The sequence below is a fragment of the Peromyscus maniculatus genome, chromosome 10, assembly GCF_049852395.1.
Source record: "Peromyscus maniculatus bairdii isolate BWxNUB_F1_BW_parent chromosome 10, HU_Pman_BW_mat_3.1, whole genome shotgun sequence".
In the NCBI taxonomy this organism is placed as follows: domain Eukaryota; kingdom Metazoa; phylum Chordata; class Mammalia; order Rodentia; family Cricetidae; genus Peromyscus; species Peromyscus maniculatus.
The window spans coordinates 72,109,997-72,124,953 of record NC_134861.1 but is presented as its reverse complement, the minus strand read 5'-3'; the positions used below and the strand labels follow the sequence as shown (position 1 = coordinate 72,124,953).

General features: G+C 43.4%; 1 protein-coding gene across 3 annotated transcripts in view; it reads right to left on the bottom strand.

Annotated features, from left to right (window-relative positions):
• Cracd (capping protein inhibiting regulator of actin dynamics) overlaps positions 1-14,957 on the bottom strand; it is a 122,913-nt gene that overhangs the window by 77,836 nt on the left and 30,120 nt on the right. The window lies entirely within an intron of this gene.

The window sequence follows — 14,957 nt, the reverse complement described above, 5'->3', positions numbered from 1 at the left end:
CAACCAACCAACCAAATAAACAAACAAAAAACAAAAAACAAACAAACAAAACAAAACAAACAAACAAAAGAACTAAATGGTCTTCTAGGACAAAGAGAGGTGTAACACAAAACTAAGAGGAAGGTGCTGAGAAGTTGATTCCTGCAAATCATCTCTCTTAGGGTGCCTGCCTCCCCCAGCCTCGATCTTCGTCAGATGCCACCCTGCCTCTATCAGTCACCATGCGCTACAGTGACTCTGGCATGTCTCATTCAGAGTACTTTCTGTGGCCTGATCAGATGTCATTTACAAGCCATTTACTATAAGCCATGTCCTACACCTCTTGAGATAAGGAAGCATCTACATATTTAATACATGAATATTTTAACCTCATAACTCTGTGTTCTCTAATACATGCCTGGATCATAACTGGTGAGTAATTATTTAAAAAAAAGTGGAATTAAATGTTCTGAAACCTAATTGCTTTTCAGAAGGTCTGTAGTAAGGTCTAAGTTTAGTAATTCATGATTTCACCTGATTTACGTCACACATGAACATGTAGGCAAAACACAGGGCTGTGTAAAGTTGTTGGTTTTGCTTTGGGACAGGGTCACACTATGTAATCCCGGCTGGCCTGGAACTCACTATGTAGACCAGACTGGCCTCGAACTCACAATGATCTGCCTGCCTCTGTCTCCTGCTTGGTGGGATTAAAGGTGTGTGCCACCACACTGGCTCCATATGTTCATTTTTAGAGTTACAAGACTGTAAGTTTGGAGGTGTTTGTAAGATAAAACTTTTAACTTTGGAATGGCATTCTTAACACACAGGTGGCTGGGATCAGTAGGGGGAGGTCCCTGGCTGTCCTGAAGCTGAGAGCTAATTGACTCTCATGGTGGTTGACTTGGGTTTCACAAAGGTTGAATTTTATCTAACAGCATTCCTCTTCTACATTTAGATACTTTTTTAGGTGCAAAAATGATTCCAATTTCCTCCAGGTCTAGTGCTGCTTAAATGCATTTAGAAAACCGTTAAGTCATTGCTTATTTTAGTTAAACTTGAGAAAAAGGGAGGATTGGATGCCTCTTCTTGGTCATTCTTGGATGAAAATGGAGCAGGTGGTATCGCTGCACAACAGAGGTCCATTTGCACATCTGTAAGTTAAGCCTGATGACAATCATATCACAAGGACATGGAGGATGAGTCCTGTTCACCACATTGCCTCTACACCATGGGTTCTGGCACATCTTCATAGAACTTGCCTCCATTTTAATAAAATATGGATCTAGGCTGAAGATATTTCTGTCTTTTTTTTTTTAACTGCATACAAGGCAACTTTTCTTATAAAGAATTTCTCAAGGCATCACAGCATAGACATTATGAAGTTTTAAAAACCATTGGGAAATGTAAGGTCTCTCTGCCCAAGAGGAGACTTGTAGATGTCTTTCTGGTTTCTCTCCACCCTGCTCCAACCTCACTCAACTCTGAGCGTTAAGATGCCCCACCTCTTCACTGTGCCATCCCCCCTCTGCCTCAAGAAAGGGCAAGAAGCCGAAATAATTGGGCTGCAAGTCCAAAGACAACTCCTCCTTTACCTGCTGGACTGCAGTGGGTAAAGGAGAAATGGACAAAGACGATTAAAAATATTTTAAGGTAGGAGTCCAGGACTAAAGTTTCACGCTACAATCCTGTCCTCGACTCATTTTGTACTACATTTTGTACTACAAAATGAGGGAGAAGTGAGCTTTTCTTGTTAGTGTTGCAAAGGAAGACGGGTATCTTTTCTTAGCTTTTTTTGTTGTTGTTCATAGCTGAGGCACCTGTAACAACAAATAGATTCGCATACAAAATCAACATAAGGATTACGTGGGATGAGAGCCTTCATAAGGAAGTCAAGACCCAAAGGCACAGGAAGTGTGTTTCTGTGTAAACTGCCGAGGAGGAGGACAGGCATGAGGAACATGATTGGGGAGAGTGTGATCTCTTTTTTTTTTTTTTTTATAATTTTTTTAAAATTTAATTTAATTTTATTTTACAATACCATTCAGTTCTACATATCAGCCACGGGCTCCCCTATTCTCCCCCCTCCCCCCCTCCCCTTTCCCCCAGCCCACCCCCTATTCCCACCTCCTCCAGGGCAAATCCTCCCCCGAGGACTTCGATCAACCTGGTAGACTCAGTCCAGGCAGGTCCAGTCCCTTCCTCCCAGACTGAGCCAAGTGTCCCTGCATAAGCTCCAGGTTTCAAACAGCCAGAGAGTGCTCTCTTGAGGAAGAACTTGATGCGTCTCCCTGTCCCTGGACCTTCAGTGCTTAGGATGTTCATCTCTGGCTGACGGAGCTGTACCTCTCAAAGGAGGGTCTTGCTTCAGGGCAAGGTCAAGGGGCAGGTGACCTCGACTGTCCATCTTCTGCTCCAGGATGCCATAGTTTGGGGGTGCACATCCTGAGTCCTGCAGTATCCTAAGGTAAGGTGTCAGCACCCTTGTCTCATCCCTCACTTTGGAACCCACTTCACGATAACTCACTTCCTGTCCTTTCTCTCCAGCTCCCCCCATAAAACTCAGGGGACTTTCACCAAGGTAGGTCTGATAAGGAAGGCCCATAATCTTGATGATCAGCTCAGCGGCCCTGCGCTTGGCAGCCCTGCAGCCTCATCTGGCAGTGTGCCACAGTGGTTTCAGTTTTTCAAACACGTCTTTCTTTGGGCCTTGGCCTCCTCACTGCGACTCTTTCCTCCGACTCCTGCCTGGGTGCCTTCCACTCACGTGTTCGGTGAAATGCCGCTTCCTCCGTGATAGTTACCCAGCTGCTATATAGTTAGTGTTTTCTTTTACCCCGAACTTCTCTTTCACGATACCACTGCTGTATTTATTTTAGTGACTGTTTAATATCTATCTCTATTAGCAAAAGAACTGCTCTCTAAGGGCAGAGCTCACTGTAAAGCACCACTGTTGTGGTTTGGATAGCGCCCCTCCCATGCCCCCAAAGGAAGACTCATGTGTGGTTGAGTCACGAGGACACTGACTTCAGTAGATTATTCCATTGGTGAATTCATACTGAATGGGCTATTCGGAGGTGGGGCCTGGTGAGAGACAGATCACTGGGGGCATGTTTTTAGAGTGTCGTTGGGACTTTCTGCCTCTCGTTTCCAGGTTACCATAAGACAAGCAGCTTCCTCCATGACCCTTCCAAAAGGGGTCACAGCAATCCGTATTCCAAACTTGGTGATTTTCCCAAATCCCCACCCACACCACATTGTGTCTTTTCCTCTCTAATGGATGTGGTCTAGGTGTTACACACTTTTTATGTTTTTAGGACAGCAACACCTGTCATATGACATCAATTCCTTTTCTATTTACCTTCTAACTCTTCTTGTGCCACATTTTATAGCCCCCAAATTTTAAATTATGTCTGGTCAATCTAATGCGTGCGTGCGTGTGTGTGTGTGTGTGTGTGTGTGTGTGTGTGTGTGTGTGTTTTCCTTTGCAGTTGTTTAGACCTTTGCTTTAAAAGTTGGATGTGCTGCCAATAATTAGCATTTGTGGGTGTGGTTGGAATCTAAGAACGTGATGTGACCTTCAATTAGTACTTTGCAGTCAGTGTCCAAGGAGACTGTATACTTGTATGATCTAGAGAGGTGATTTGTCTGATGCCTCCATTCAGAGGGAGATTCCACTTCTCAACAAGCTCAGCCCTACTGATGGAGATGTGAGCTGGAACTTAATGAGCCGGTAACATCACAGAGTTTGCTAATCCCGCTCTTGGCCCTCCTAGGAAATGAGTAACCTTGATAGTGATCTTTCCAAAGACATCTCACAAAATGAAAGTTTCAAAGTTCTATAGTATGCCACTATTCCTAAACAGAATCCGTAAGTGGTTTTATGCAAACTCAGGCATCTCCAGCTTAAACGCCTTATCTTCTTCTGACGAAAGCGCTGACTTGATAAATACCCCTCGATTTATTGCTTTATGACACTTGGTCAGAAATGAGGGAACAGGCGCTTTTACCGTTTCCCCTCCCCCCACTTTATCTCCTGTAGGTCTATTTTTATCTATATGAAAACGGGGTAAGGCATTTCATTTCTCTTAAATCTACCGCTTGCAGTCCATCATATCATAACCCGTGAATACTAACGACTTACTGAAATCCTGGCTTGGAACACAACCGCATCTGCTCTATGAATCCGAGTGGAAGACAAAGCAAAGGGCACATCGTGCCTGGGAGAAGACCAGGGAGTTCCCGGGGCCTCAACAGGACCAAGATTCTAACTGCTGAGTATTTTCACGTTAATCTTCCATCTACATTCTAGCTGTCCACTGAAACCCTCCCACTTGAACTCACACCATGCCTAATTATGTTACATGAGAGCAAACTGATAAACATCTCCACCGTTTCCCAATTTCTGGTATGATTGTGGCCTTAGATGTAGTTAACTCTGTTTCTCCACAGTATTGAATTCTATTCACACCTTCATCATTCCTCTCTACGCCTCTAAGCTTCACTATCCCCCCACCTTCTTCTCTTCTTTTTTTCTTTTCTCTCTTTCCATCCCCCTCTTTCCCTCTTTCCCCTCTCTGTCTCTCTGCTCTCTTTCTTTCCTTTTGAGCCAGGGTCTCACATAAGCAGCTCTGGTTGTCCTGGAACTCTCTATGTAGACCAGGCTGACCTTGAACTCATAAAGATCCACCTGCTTCTGCTTTCTGAGTTTTGAGATTGTATGTCCCACCATGCCTGGCCCATATTTCCCCCTTTCTGCCACATAAATTTTAATTGTACCCAAGTTGAAGAATTGATGGATTCATGACATAGTGTGTACACATGTTCATGGTAGCATTATTGACAACAGTAACAACAATCTAAATGTCTATTAATTGATAACTGAATAAAATAAACATGGTATAGAGCCATGGTGTGGAGTATTGTTCAGTCATAAAAATATATGTATGTATAAGTAATATATTAATATATAAGTATATATGTATATATAAGTAGATATACATATATAATTATATAAGTATATATAATATACTTATACATATATAAGTAATAATTATAGGAGAAGAGGTTATGAGCTTGAGAGGGAGAGGAGGAAGGCACATGAGGTGGGAGGGAGAGGTGGAAATAATGTAAAATACTCATGTGAAACTTATGAGAACTCAGACACTACACTAAAAGTATGACATTATTGAACAAAGTAGAAAACTGGACTCAATAAAAAATTAAGACTCCTCCTCAAAAGGCAATGGTGAGAGGGGCTTAGGAGGTGGCTCTGTCAGTAGAGTGCTTGTACAAGTATGAGGACCCGAGTTCAATTCCCCAGAACCCACATAAAAAGCAGCAGCACAGCCCATAATACCAGTGCTGTGAAGGCTAAGATGGCAGGATCTGTGGGCTTCCTAGCTAGCCAGCCTGGACAAACTGCTGAGCTCCAGGGTCGTGAAAGATCCTAATTCAAAAAACCAGTGAAGACTAACTGAGGGAGACACCTGTTGATCATAGACCCCAACACATGTGCACACACCTGCGACATACATGTGCACACACACCAACATGTGTATGCGTACACATACACACAGAGAGACAATAAATAGTAATAGAATGAAACGACACATCACAAACCAGGGGAGCATATTTCCACTTCCTAGCCAAAATAGATTTCAAAGTCCTAAATTCAAAAATAAAATAAATAACCCAACTGAAAATGGGAAACTATTTGAGTGAATACATTATACATACACAAATAAATAAAGGCTGCACATACTAGGTGATGACAGAGATGTGGAGGGGGGAATTCATATTTAAGAATGCAATTTTGGAAAACACTCTTGGTGGTTATTTAAAAAGTTCACCATATACCTGTCCTACCACGTGATCCAGCCAATTTAGTCCTAAGTATTTACTCTAGGGAAATGAAGACACACCCAAGAGGAATGAATGACTTGTACGAGAATGTTGCAACACCTTCAAAAGGACAACAATCCAAAGTCCATCAGTAACTTCACATACAAACTAGTACATCCAAATTTATGGACCACTACATGGCAATAAAAAGGACCGAACTATTGTATATGCAAAAGCATTGGTCACTCTCAAGTATTCAAAATAACTGCATGAGTTAAAGAAGATCTATACAAGAGAGAACAGCTGATGTTTTAAGACCTATGATTTCAACGTGTATACTTGTAAAAAAATATAAGCCCATATTTAGTGATAGGTAGAATATTGGAGGGTGCATTACGAAATGTGGGGAGCAGTTATAAAAATAAGGGAAGGAATGAGGAGGAGGGTTACATGTCCGTACTGTTGTGGGCTTGGTTTTCATTTTTCTCCATGTTTCTAACCTATTCTAACTTTTTATTAAACTTGGCAGCATGGATATTTTCTACATGTATCATTCATTCATTATCTCAGTATGTGAAACAGAACTTTTGATATTTGCATTCATTTTACAAACAAGTAATTTGATTCATAAATATTTGTTGAGCACCTACTATTGGCCAGATGTTTTGCTACAAGTTGGTTATGTATTACTGGGTGATATCCACTGCCCTAGCCCTGTAGCACTCAGGAAAATATCCATGCTGCCAAGTTAAAGAAAAACCCAGAATATCAATCAATCAATCAATCTCTCTCTCTGTGTAGCTGTCTCTGTGTATTTATACATATATAAAAGATACTCCTTGGCTGATGTGAACTATTTTCTAAAAGATTTATCACCAGTTGAAAGTAACTCAAGTTGAAAGCACATTTGAGAGCTAAATACCGTAGCTGAGCTTACATTAGACTATGGATTTATAATAAAGTATTGGATGCCTCACATAATTAGATAAGTTCTGCACTGAATAAAAAATAAACAAAGCAATGTGAAACAGAAAAATCAGAAGTTAATCAGAAGTTGGGGAACTAAAATGGTTCTACTTATGGGTTATATAATATCTCGGTATTTAAGGACATGAAAAAGAAATCGGAAGTTTAGCAGGAATCGTCTCTGGAATCAGCAATTTTCTTCCCTTTTCTACTCTATTTTCTAAGACTATTGACTAAATTTCTCAGACATTTTTATAGGAATGCACAAGACACAGAGATGATGGTAGCTCTGATGTCCACATACTAAGACAGTCTCTAGTCTGCCAGGAATGTGGGGGATGTTCACTGACTGATGCAGAATGCTGCATCACACATGCCAGCAACACTCACACATGTTCTTGTATATTTTGTAAGGCCATACACTCACATGAAGTCAGACTGGAAAAGCTGCCAATGCTCCTCTTGTTTTCTTATTTTCAAATACCATCCATCTTACAAACTGCTATTTGAAAGTGTACATGGAAACCTAATGTATATGAGAGGCTGAGCTCAGCCTCTGGGAGAGATCCTCAGTGGTGAGTGTCTAAGAATCACTGTTTGAAGACTCGGCATGGTGATGCACACCTTTAATCCCAACTCTAAGGAGGCAGAGGCAGGTGAATGTATATATGTGTGTGTGTGTGTGTGTGTGTGTGTGTGTGTGTGTGTGTGTGTGTGTGTGTGTATACCCATCATACACACAAAGGAAGGAAGGAAGGGAGGGAGGGAGGGAGGGAGGGAGGGAGGGAGGGAGGAAGGAAGGAAGGAAGGAAGGAAGGAAGGAAGGAAGGAAGGAAGGAAGGAAGGAAGGAAGGAAGGAAGGGAGAAAAAAGAAACACCATTGAAGCTAGGCATTGTGTCCTAGAGTTATTGTCCCAGCCCTTGCCATGAGTTCAATCAAGGCCATCCTGGGCTACAAAACCTGAAAAAAAAAATCTGTTTGAAATCCATTCATTACATAGAAAAAGAAGCTGTGGTGAGGCCATAAGTCAAGAACACGCAGCGCCAAACCTTCTAATCATGATTTAATCTTTTCCAACACTCACTGCCTTTCAAACAGACTTTTCAAATAGCTCTCCCATTTAAAAACACAAGCTGTCTTTTGCACCACGGTGTCCCCAACACAGGCCAGCAGTGCTCAGTACATCTTAGCAACTGAATAACTGATACATACCTGTAATTCATCTGGAAAAGGCCAGATTCCCACCCAATTACATACAGATAAAAGCCACAAAGTGCTGTGTATAGAGGAAGCTAAGGGCCATTTCTGTCTCCATACTCCATACACAAGCCTCCTTCGCTGGAGCCAAGTAGCAGGAAGGAGATGAAACCAAAGCTACTGGTCTACCTGATGAACTTCAAACAGGAAGAAAATCCACATTTAAAGTTCCTACCAGAGCGTTTAAGGTGCTGGGCAGACAGGTGGGAGAAAGGTGGACTAAACAAGCCCAAAGGGAAGCTAACAGATGTGATGAAGTGGTAAGCAGTAGGTCTGTGGGTCGCAGACAAACACAAAGGAGGCATTTTTACTGCTAGGCAGTCATGTATCCGCTGTTTCCCATCCTGGTAAAGGCACTTGAGGCTGAGAGATGGAGTGAGGCATCCAGAGGCATCCATGGAGGGAATGAACCTGAATCAAGCCTGTGGGCTGTGGCACATACTTTACCCTGGCTGAGTCTATACTATATAAGGTCATCTTCCTCATATTCATAGAGTTCTCTGCAGTACATATTGATGCTCATAATGTGATCACAAGATGGTATTTGTGTCAGTCAGTGTACACCCTGATGGACATACAATGTAGCCTTTCTGTAGGTTTTCATTATGTTTGATGTATTCACAATTGGAAATCCACGTGTGGCACAGGACTGGCATTCATTCTCTCATTCATTCACACAGTTCTTAGTTCATTCAGGCTACTGCAACAAAATACCTATGGACTGGGTAATGTCTGAATGATGTAAACATAGTTCTTACAGGGTCCGAGACTGCATCACACACCTTAACATGTAATTGTGTTTAGTGAGGTTTGCACTTCCCAGTTCATGGGTGAGGTGCCAGAAAAATTGGTGTCTTTGGGGGTCCCCTTCTTCACAGATGGCGTGGCTTCGCTCTGAGTCTTCATATGGCAGAACGTCATAAATGAACTCTGTTCCTCCCAAGAAGACAAAGGACAAAAGGTCCCAGATAGTTTTCTCCAGGCTCTTTGTACAGCATGGCTTCCATTCACGGACATAGAGCCTTCCTGACCTAGTCATCTCCAGCAGGCTCTGCCTTGAACCTTGGGGTTCAAGTTCTGGTATGTGACTTCTGAAGCAAACATTCAAACGATAAATGAAGCAAGCCTCCGTGGCTAGTCTATCCCAGACACTTAGCTTTGCTCGGGCCTCTGAGCGGTCTTCCCCATGCTGACCACCAAAGTGTCACGGCCATCTCCCCACCTCTGTAGAGAACTTTAGCTATGATTTTCAATCATGTGTCATATCTCTTCTTGTTTTACCCTCAGGACATCTTCATGACTCCTACTTTGACATTTGACAGAAAGGGGAATTTCAGCATGAAGATGTTAACTATTGACTTTGTATCTCCCAGGTAATAAGCAGGAGGGCTGAAACAGAAGGCCTGGACTTGGGAGTTTTTAGTCTATGACTCTTCTATGGCAGTTTAAGACACACATGACTCCCATTGTCCTCTGGATAATTCTACAGCCTCAGGGTGGCCTCTTTCTCCTTCTCCATCCTTGAGTACATATGAGAGTTTGGCTGTTGATTCAAAGGTTGGTAACAGAGCCTGGGCAGTTGACTCAGTGGCTGAGATGCTTGATTCATAATTGTTAGGGCCAGAGTTCAGATCTGAAAACCCATGTCAATGGGGGAGGACTTTGGGAGGGGAGAGCCACTTGCCTATAATTCTAGTCTCCAAAGGTGGAGGAGATAAGAACCCCAGAGCAAGCTGGCTAGCAACACCAAGACAAGCCATATGGGCTAGCTCTGGTTTTGACTGAGAGACCCTGCCTCAGGAATAGCAAAGACAGAAGAGTGATTGGGGACAATGGCTGGTGTCAGCCTGAGGCCTCCATGTGCATCTACACACACGCGTATGAACATGGACATGGAGAACGGTCCCTAAATGGGATATACAGTATTCCACCCATCCTCCCCCAAGGTTCAGGGATCTATGAGGAAGAGGGATGGATTCCAAGAGCCTTGTGACACCAAGGAAACTGTTTCCTAGATGCAGCAGGGCAGCTGCACACACGAAATCACAATCTGTGATAACATCTGCAAGACCTGCATGAGCTCAAGGGAGACAAAATCCCAAAAGAGAGTGGGAGGGTGGGCGTGGGATCCCATTGCTGCCTGAGGAGCTGCTGGCATTTGGTAGCTGCTGGGAGAGGGAGAGTCAGTTTTCTTTAATGATATGGCCCCCCGGTAGGCAGATCACAGGCCAGGATAGGCCTGACTCCCAAGGCTAGCGGAGCAACCCAAACTGGACTTGACGGGGAAAATATAAGACATTGATAACTTAAAGTGGGGTGGAAAGGGATGAGAGGGTGGTTATGGGAGGAGCTGGGGAGGATGAATATGTTCAAAATCCATTGTATGGAATTTTCATAGAAGAAACATTGTTTAAAAACCAAAACAAAGTAACAACATGGAGAAAGAAAAAAGTATATATATGTGTGTGTGTGTGTGTGTGTGTGTGTGTGTGTGTGTGTACACACACACACACACACACACACACACACACACACACACACACATATATATGTATATATATTTGTCCCATCATAGCATCTCTGCCATGATGCTCTGCTTTATCTCAGCCCCAAAACAACAGATCCAGCCAAAGCTGGGTATAAACCTCTGGAATTGCAGGCCAAGATGAATCTTTCTGGGTGTTTGTTTGTTTGTTTGTTTGTTTTTTCATTAGTTCTCTCAGGTAAAATGTTCACAGAAACGAAAGTCTCACTGGCACAACCACTCACATTATGAGCTACATCTAACAGAAGGCTCTAACTCTTTTACCACAGAATGTAGAGAACAGTTGCAGGATTTTGCTGACTCAAAATCATCATAATAAAATGTAGTGTCCCACAGCCTTCTGAGGCCATTAAAGGACAAAGCTTAATTGAACAAGCAGAAAAGAGCCAAGAGTACAGTTTCTTAAATTCGTGTTTCTCCCCTCTCATTCTCAGGAGCCATTATGCTGTGAGATACCAGGAGTGAAAAGATCTAAATCAACCAAGCTCACACCCAAAGCCCTACATCCCCCTCAAACGTGCACCTAACAGGATGGTTTGATCTCATTTAATTCACCAGTCATCAAATACCCACAATACGCCTCTGTAGGGCCAGCTACAGTGTTGGTTTCAGTGAATCAACAATTCCCCATCATAGCAGTGGTTTCCACCTTTTAATTTTTATTTTATTTGTGTGTGTGTGCATGTGCATGCATGTATGTGTGTGCATGCACACACGAGCATGTACATGCCACAAATGTGTGTGGGGAGGTCAGAGTACAACTTTGGAGAGTTGGCTTGCCCCTTCCACCATGGGTTCCAGGACTTGAACTCAGTGGGGCCATCTTGCTGGATGAGTTTCTTCCCTTTAAAAACAGCATTCTAACCCATTGTGATTACATGTGAATAAGAAGGCCCGCCCTTGTAGCTTCCTGTGTGGCTCTCTGAATACTATCTCACAAAGCCCAGTGTTTCATCTGCAGGGCTCATCCACTCACACATGCCCTTCATTTTCTGATGCTACAGAACAATAGTTATTAAATGAACAAGGAAAGAGGTTAAGAGTAGTCAGAACACTGCTTCCCCAGCCAGGGTCTGGCCATTAGCACCAGCTTGAAGATGTAGCTTCAGAAAGTGAATTTCATCTAAAAATGGAGATGCCCTCACATTACACAGTGTATTTTATGAAAACATTTCATAACTACTCCCCCCAACAGGTACCCAACGTCAGGCTAACTTGACATGTTGCTCGACTTCACTAACTTGCCATTCCTGTCTCAGTATCCCAATGACAAACTAACGACAGTCCTGGATATTTTTTACTTAGCCAAGTATAAGACCTACTATTTTTCTTTGTAGGAAGAATCGTCTTGAGACTCAAAATCAAGTATCAATGTACAGTAAAAGGGGGACTTGGAGAAGAAACAGAAGATGATGGAATCAAATCAAAGGCAGATGCTACTGGAACGTGGTGGGCAGAATTCAGATAAGAGAATAACTTGAGCCTAGGAGTCGAAGACCAGCCTGGGTAACACACTAAGAGCTGTTTCAACCACGGGGGAAGGGAGAGGCTCAAGATGAAGACACAACAGAACAAAAGCATTCAGTCAGATGCCTGCATTCCAGACATTCGTCACGCTGAGAGGCAATCACACATGAAAAGCTGTGTATTTAATGTCCTCACAGGAATAAGAACATGAACCAAGTAGGTGGTTCATGGGAGTAATCCCAGCACATGGAAGATTGGGGCAGAAAGATTACATGAGTTCAGGGACAGTCTGAGTCACAGAGTAAGACCCTGTTCCAGAAATGATATAGCAACATCAATAACATGAAGAACCTCAGGAGGACCCTGAGGGGATGGCATGAGACTTGAAAACCCTTGATACCCAGCCTCCACATGATCTGGTGCCAACTGAGGACAGCTGGCCCCATCCCATAGAAAAGGAGGTCTGATCATGTCAAAAGCCAGCCACTCAGTGTCTGCTATTACCTACAGCATCAAGTTCAACTCCCCCTCATGGCACAACGTTCAATCTCTTTCATAAATTAGCGCTAACCTGTAGCCTTCCAGGGGTCTGGACTAACATTCTCACTGCAAACCCCACACCCAGGCATGCTGGATTACCAGCTAGATTTTTGATGACACAAAGCACTTTCTTTCGTCTTTGTCCAAGGCTAGCCCTTTACCTGGAATTTTTCTCAGCCCTTTGTTTACTGTTTTTGTTTTTGTTTTTGTTTTGTTTTAAATCTGTCCTTCAAGGAGCAGCTGAAATGTTATACACCCCTTCAGAAGCCTGCCTTCACCTCCCACAGGCAATCTACCAGGGGCATTCTTCCTAGCGGAGTTCATCCCTCCTTCTGCTGTTCCCATTGGCCTTCCTTTCCTTCAAAACTTTGACATAGTACATAGCACAGCATCACATTCCTATTCTATTGTCAGTGTGCGATAAATGAATAATCGTCCTTTACAACCCATTCCTTCAAAACTTTGATAGCGTATATGGCATAGCACCACACTCCTATTTGATTGTCAGTGTGTAATAAATGAATAACCATGCCTTACAAGTAACCCAGCTCCTTCCCTAAGGGTTGTGTTCAAAGACTGGGATTTCAAAAAGAATAGCAATAGTCATGATTGTGGGAAAGGGGCAGTCTAGAGAAACAAATTTATCAGCTTTTCTTCATCCCAGACGGTCTTTGAAATTAACATCTTGAATTATTTACACTCCACACCAAAGAGCTGCCACGAGGCTTGTCTCCTTCTTCCAAAAGGGGTCAGCAGGCTTTCCGACCCCTTCAAGTAAAAACAAGTTACCCTCTGGTGTGTGTACCATCTAAACCCTGCGGTCTGTTTCACTGTGAGGCGAGGCCGTGGAGAGCCAGGAATCGGCCTCAATAGTAAAGACTTGAAATTGTGTCTTCCTCGCTAAACTGCTGTGCTCACCTCCCAGGAATCTTCCCAGTCGTTTTTGGTGTGTGACCGGGGACGTATCTGGACTTACAGAGACACACCAGTCTGTAGAAATACACTTACCAAACGACAGGGACACAGGTGTGGCTGACGGTAAAGGTGCGGACAGGCAGGGGCTGTGTGACTAGCCTCCAGTCCAGCATCTTGCCTGTATGTCTAGAGGTAGGCTGCAGGGTGCCTTTACTCCCCCCCCCCCACACACACACTGTTTTCCCTTTCAACCACATATAATCTCTTCCTGTCTTTTCTTGTATTTCTTCCAACACGGACCCCCAATCAGCTCCTTATATTACCTGCCCAAGCAGTGCCATTAGTAGTGTGCCAGGGGGTCATTCATGTTTTCGCAGGTCAGCCTGACCCTTACTCATTGCCTTTCATAACTTTCTACACTTGAGCACCGATCTAGTACCGAACAACTGTCTTCTACCTTCTTATCCACTGGGCAGCCCTGACATTGCAGGACCACAGCCTCAACATATCTGAGCTCAGTACCACATAGCACAGGGAAGAGAAAGATGAGTATACTTGTCCATTATCACGGTAGTTGATCACAGGACCTTGGCCACGGTCTGTTTCCCTAAAATCTGGCTCCCTGCTACTCCCACCACATCCAGGTGCCACCTCTTTCTTGCCACGTGGTTCCCCCTTGATCTTTGACACTGTTTCCAAACCTGTTTCAGATCAGCTAGTGGTCTGGTTCACAGAGCCCTCAAATACAGGTCTCTGAACCCAGGAGGACTTCCTGATTCATTCCTAACTTCCTTCTTGCAGCAGGAAGCAGAGATGAGATGGTGGGAAAATCCCTGGTATTCAACCTCAAGGTAAATCCCCCCAAGTTCACCTGCCCCTCAGAAGGTTCTGAAGTGACCCACCACTGATCCGTTCATATTGTCTCATGTTCAGGACACTGCATCCAGGGCAATCAAGGTTAAAAGGTAGGCCAGGATCCACTGCAACTTCTTGGCCACATACCAGCAATGATGGCAGATTTATTGTTCTGTGTTTAGCCCAAAATAAATGAAAAGGACAATACCATTATGGAATGTTCTTGTGAGATTCTGCTTGCATTTTTATCCAAAAGCTTTGTAGGACACAAATATTTTTGGCTATTATAAGAAAAAATTTCTATTATAAGAAAAGAATTCCTGCATATTCAAATACCCACCAGTGTTGGGCTGACTTGAGTCTCCCTTGGCCCCAACAAAAAGGTGTATTGGACTCTGTACATTTAGATCCTTTGACTGTGACTTTATATGGAGCTAGGATCATTGTAACAGCTATCAAGTTCAAATGTGGTCATTCGGGTAGGCTGTAACCCAGGATAACTGACGTCCTTGTCCAAAGAGGGAATTTGGACTCAGACACAAATGGAGAAGAAAGCAAATGCCTAGGGAGAGCATCATGTAGAAGCCA